The following is a 6,000-nucleotide window of genomic DNA, read 5'->3' on the forward strand; positions in this document are numbered from 1 at the left end:
CATCCAATGGAATTGATTTTTGGGGCACGACCTATTTACATTGTGGCCCATCAAATGAATGGTTTCGATCATCCTATGGTGTGGGTCATGCATTAACATTAAGGCCAAATTGTAGGCCCCACCCAAAATTTTCAAATGAAGTTTGCGGTCACCGCCATAGGATGATCCAAGCCGTCCATTTGATGGGGCGCGGCGCAAATAGGTTGTGCCCCAAAATCATTTCGATGGGATGATCGCAACCCTCCGATCTATAAGGTTTCCGTAATATGCAGTTTCTCTATTGTCTATCATGAGAATCTAAATATAATGTTTTCCCACTCCCCGTGCATAGCACGGGGTGTCCCACTAGTATATATATAGGAATGGAACCTAAGGGAATTATTTCAATTTCTCCCAAAAATCTATGGGAATTACACATCACTTTTTTGACTTTTTTTAACAAAGGCACCCATTCAACCCACATATTTACAATCCTACCCCCTCCTTTATGCTTTCTAAAAAGGCACATGTTAAAGCCACATAATTTTCATCCTATCCCCCTCCTTTATGCTTTTTAACAAAGGCACTCATGAAAGCCACATAATTTCAATCTTACCCCCCTCCTTTATGCATTTGTAATAAAAAAATCCATAGGGTGATCTTAACCGTCCGATGTAAGAGGAACAACATATTATGGAAACCTCTATCGATTGGATGGCAAGGATCAGCGTATGAAAATGATTTTTGGGGCACAATCTGTTGATGTTGTACAGTTCTTGGGCCGGGTACGGGTCCAAGATTCGTGACCCGTAAATTTCCCTGGGTTATTTTGACCTGGCCCGTGTCACCCGGACCCTTACGGGTCGGTTCAATCCTACCCCCTCCTTTATGTTTTTTAACAAAGGAACCCATGAAAGCCACATAATTTCAATCTTACCCCCCTCCTTTATGCTTTTGTAATAAAAAATCTATATGGTGATCTTAACCATCCGATGTAAGAGGAACAACATATTATGGAAACCTCTATCGATTGGACGGCTAGGATCAGCGTATGGAAATGATTTCTGGGGCACAACCTGTTGATGTTATGTTCCATCACATGGACGGTTTGGATCAACCTGTGATGTGGTCCGTACAGTTCTTGGGCCGGGTACGGGTCCAAGATTCATGACCCGTAAATTCCCCCCGGGTCATTTTGACCTGGCCCATGTCACCCGGACCCTTACGGGTCGGGTCAAACCCTCCCATATTTTTCAAAATCTTTTTGATGAGCCCATAAATTAATTTCTTCAAATCTTTGCATTGGTCTATCTCCCACAGTTGGTGGGCCCAAAAAATAATTTCTTCAAATCTTTGAACGAGGTAGGCTCCACCTGTATTTTTCAAAGTGCTTTGTACGCACCGTCCCATGATCCAAACCCTCCATTTGATAATCATAGCCCTCTGATCTAAAGAAAAACTGCATATTACGGAAACCTCTATAGATTGGAGAGTTGTGATCATCCAATGGAAATGATTTTTGGGGCACGACCTATATACATTCTGGCCCATCAAATGAATGGTTTCGATCATCCTATGGTGTGGGTCGTGCATTAACATTAAGGCCAAATTGTAGGCCCCACCCAGATTTTTCAAATGAAGTTTGCGGTCAACGCCATAGGATGATCCAAGCCGTCCATTTGATTGGCTGCGACACAAATAGGATGTGGCCTCCAAAATCATTTCGATGGGATGATCACAACCCTCCGATCTATAAGGTTTTTCCGTAATATGCAGTTTCTCTATTGTCTATCATGAGAATCTAAATATAATGTTTTCCACTCCCCTGCATCGCACGGGGTGTCCCACTAGTGTGTGTGTGTGTGTGTGTGTGTGTGTGTATATATATATATATATATATATAGAGAGAGAGAGAGAGAAAGAGAACGAGAATGGTTCCTACACACTCGTGTAGATAAGTTATCTACACAAGAGCTTAAAATACAATGGGGTCCCACATTATTTGGGTGATCCAAACCATTCATTTTTAAGGCCCTCACATAGATAGGGTGTCCACAAAAAATCAGATACATAGGATCATCCTAACCATTCGAACTGTAGAGGCAAAAAATGGACTAATTTGTGAAGGTTTAAAGAGGTACATTTTACCTCCACAAATCGTAGGGTTGCGATGATCCTATGGATCTGATTTTTTGTGGACACCCTATCATAGGTTGATCCAAACCGTCCATGTTATGGAAAACAACAGAAATAGGTTGTGCCCATAAAATCATTTCCATAGGCTGATCCTCGCCCTCCAATCTATAGAGGTTTCCATAATATGTTGTTCATCTTAAGGTGCCCTGAATTCGTCAATATATTGAAAGGCGTCCTGAATCCATAGTATTATGTAATATGTTCACAAAAATCTGTAGTATTATGTAACATACGTACCCAATCCGTAATTTTGCAAGTCACTATGTTGACTTTGTCCACCTTTTTTGTTACAAAAGCATAAAGGAGGGGGGTAGGATTGAAATTATGTGGCTTTAATGGGTGCCTTTGTTAAAAAACATAAAGGAGTGGGTAGGATTGAAAATATGTGGGTTGAATGGGTGCCTTTGTTAAAAAAAGTCAAAAAAAGTGATGTGTAATTCTATTAGAATTTTGGGAGAAATTCAAATAATTCTCTCATTTTCTCTTCTGCTATGTAGTATAACTAGTTAAAAAATAGAAGTGTAGTTTTTTCGTAATTGTCATATTCCCATACCTCTTTTTCGTACTTTTTTTCGTAATTGTCATATACAAGTACCCATTTCGGTACTTTTTCCGTAATTTTGCAACTTTCAAGCACTTTTTCCGTAATTTTCCTCCAAAAATTTAGTACCTAATGATTATTATTGATAGCTTCTTTCGGTACTTATTATTGCTAGCCACCTTTCAAGAAATAGTATTTCCGTCCAGTTTTCACCACTTCTAATAAGACAAATCTCTGAACATATACAATTGCAAAGGATGGGCGAGACGTAGCCTTTGGAGAAGGTGGCTAGCAAATACCTATAAAAACAAAAATGACATGAAAGAATGATTCGAAATTACCGTTGACGTGTTAATTCCACAGTTTTTTTAAATAATTCAAAAAATTCAAGCATTTTCTCTTCTGCTACATAGAAGTTGATATATACACGGGGCGAGAACAATATAAATGGTTAATCACTTTCCCATTTGATGCAGTGGAGTATTTCACACTCATGCTTTGACAGGTGGGTCTCACGCACCATCTATAGCCAAACCCATGCATTCGAGTGGGACCCGAAATATTTTGACAGGTGGCGAAAATCCATAGTATTATGTACTAAATGAACACGTTCTGTATTAAAAAATAATCGGGTTCATCAATATTTTGAAAGGCGTCCTGAATCCGTAGTATTATGTAAGATGTTCACAAAAATCCGTAGTATTATGTAACATATGTACCCAATCTGTAATTTTGCAAAGAAAAAAAGTCACTATGTTGACTTTTTCCACTTTTGCAAAGTCCCCTTCCCTTATAAGCCAATCCACATCCCCTTGCTTTTCCAATGTGGGAATATTCACTTTTGCATGGAACCCCCAACAAATAATATAGCAAGATGTTTTTCCCTGGTGAATTCTAGGGTTATTGCAGGAAGTGGGATTCAGCCACAATCCTTACGTTCAATCTGCTGCATTACTAAGGCTGTGATTTAATTTTTGAAATTTAGAGTCTAGATGAATATCGACCATTGATTTTAATGCGCTAACCATCTATTAAAAGGCCTAATTCAGGAGGTTTGGGATTGTTTGATGTGGCCAGTAGCCTAAATTGAACATCACATTCTTTGGGACTTCCAACCCATCTTTTTTAGTGGGATATGATATGTCTCGTCTCCTATTTTATATTTGCACTCCTTATCTTTATGTTACCCGGTTCTCATTGGCTGATATAATTCGCAACAATCTATTAAGAGTAGTGAAAATACAGATGATATATGCACTCCCTTGTTTTGCTCCAATTTTCTACCTTTCGTTTGGATGTTGTTAGCTTATTTGGTGAAAACAAGTTAGTTTCAGAGCATGTCTGGCTACCATGAACTTTTTTTTCCTGGAAAATATTAGCTTACGAAATGGTGAGGGAGGGAGAAAGAGGGAGAGACAAATGAGGGACTTAGGAAAGGGGAAGAAAAGCATGAAAAACAAGGTAACAGAAAAAAAGAAAAAAGAAAAAGAAAGGTGTGTGCGTTGGGGGGGGGGGGGTCGATTTAAGATATATGGGGTCCATTTATCATTGCCCAAAAAATATTATGGTTGCCAGACATGGCCTTGATATGAGTTTTTTTCAGAAAATTTATCAAACACCCAAGCGGACTAAGTCTATAACAAAGAAACCAATTATAGAGAAAATCCTAGAAAAAAACTTACGCCATTTATTGGGCCCTAATCTCATCTCTATAGACGGCTTGCAGAAAGATAAGTGACGAGAGACATTGTCGTCATAAGGTAAAGATAAAGTGATGAAAAACTTGCGCCATTTATTGGGCCCTAATCTTTTATGTAGACAACTTTCAATTTCTGGAATGCTATTAATTAGTCACAAAGATTTTCTAGATATGGTGGGTATGAAACGGGGGGACCATCCTGATTGGGAGAAATCATGAATTTTCGAAAGATTGGGAGAAATCATGAATTTTCGAAAGACCTACTGTTAGTTTACATTAATCTGCCTGAAATCTAGGTCCGAGCTCTGTTACGACTTAAAAACGAAGGTCCTATAATCTGATTTAGGTTTTGATGTATTCTGAAAAATTATATATTTTCGAGTCTTCTTTCAAATGGATTTGATTTCGTAATTTTTGGATTTCAGATGATTATTTTTGTACAGTGCGTTTAATCTGCCTGAAATCTGGGTCCGAGCTCTGTTACGACTTAAAAACGAAGGTCCTATGATCTGATTTAGGTTTTGATGTATTCTGAAAAATTATATATTTTCGAGTCTTCTTTCAAATGGATTTGATTTCGTAATTTTTGGATTTCAGATGATTATTTTTGTACAGTGCGTTTAATCTGCCTGAAATTTGGGTCCGAGTTCTGTTACGACTTAAAAACGAAGATTCTATGATCTAATTTAGGTTTCAATGTCTTCTGTAAAATTATAGATTTTTGAATCTTGTTTCAAATGGCTTTGGTTTCGTAATTTTTGGATTTTAGATGATTATTTTATGAATATTCTGGTACAGTGCGTCTAATCTGCCTGAAATCTGGGTCCAAGTTCTGTTACGATTATAATTTGATTTAGGTTTTGACGTGTTCTGTGAAATTATAGATTTTTTAGTCTTCTTTCAAAAGGCTTTGGGTCCATAATTTTTGGATTTTATATGAATATTATATGAATATTTTCTGTCGAGTGTCTAGTCTGTCAAAAAACGTGTTTGAAAATTGGGTAGCACCTTCGTGACGTGATTAAACCTAAAATTTATATTCTAAAAGTTTACTAAAATACCTTTAACCCCTATTTCTTAGGATAGCAACACATGCTATAATTTTACTTGGTCACATACGTGTACTGAAGGAACTTCCTCCTAACTGTACTGGAGCGAAGTTTTGTTCTTTATTGGGCCCTAATCTTATCTCTATAGACTGCCTGCGGAAGCTAGAGATTGGGAGACAGTGTCAGTCGGTAGAGATCTGTGATGTACCTTTAGTATCATCCACCTGGACAAGTAGACATATCATTGTGGCCCCATTAATCGCATTTGTGAAGGGAAAATTCAAAGCCGCCCTAGATTTGGAGCCATCTCCGTATCAAGATGCTTACACTGTTTTTGATATATTGCGGGTACGAAACTGACGACCACACCGAATGAAGGGTCACGATCACGTAAACATCAGGTGAGTGGACGCACTTTTAACTTATCTTGACTCTCACGATAAGCACTTTGCATACAGCATTACTGGATTAGCATGGTATATTCTTATAATCTCACAAAAAGTGAGCTAAGCACTTTGCATACAGCATACAGCATA

This window comes from Tasmannia lanceolata, unplaced genomic scaffold (genome assembly GCF_043159265.1).
Source record: "Tasmannia lanceolata isolate RefF3 unplaced genomic scaffold, GAP_Taslan_0.1 ptg000011l, whole genome shotgun sequence".
NCBI classification, from domain to species: domain Eukaryota; kingdom Viridiplantae; phylum Streptophyta; class Magnoliopsida; order Canellales; family Winteraceae; genus Tasmannia; species Tasmannia lanceolata.